The sequence below is a fragment of the Ciona intestinalis genome, chromosome 8, assembly GCF_000224145.3.
Source record: "Ciona intestinalis chromosome 8, KH, whole genome shotgun sequence".
NCBI lineage: Eukaryota > Metazoa > Chordata > Ascidiacea > Phlebobranchia > Cionidae > Ciona > Ciona intestinalis.
Window position 1 is genome coordinate 864,254 of NC_020173.2, and position 576 is coordinate 864,829.

The window sequence follows — 576 nt, forward strand, 5'->3', positions numbered from 1 at the left end:
ACATACGAGTTTATGTTGATTTTAATCTTACTTCGTGCGGTGGCTGGTGCCAAAAAACCCTATACGCAGAAACCATATAGACTTTTCAAGTTTGTTTTTTTCTGTGCATATGTGCTGGTGTTGTTTTGAATATTCTCTCTACCCGATGTATATATATAGTAGGGTGGAAGAAGGTGGGACACCTTTTCGTTTAGTTTTCTCTTTCCATTTGGTAGTAAACAAAGAACATTCAATGAATTATAAAACCGTATCCTCACGACTTCCACGGACTGTTGTTAATTTTTTAAAACACGATCAGGCTATTTGGATATTATGTATTAAAAGTGTCCCATCTCCCCCCACCCTACTATAGCAAAATAGCGGTGGTTTTAAGATACAAATATCCCTTGGTATAGATATCCTCCATGTCTCCTTTAGGAAAATAGCAATTCTCGCCTAGACCGGACACGTCAATAAATGTTAATCTGTGTTTGTATTGTTAAATTAATAATAGTTAAGTTTGATGCGATTAATTAGCTTAATTTATTACAAGTTTTAAATAAATAGCGCTGTCATTCTTAACTGTTAAATGTATGG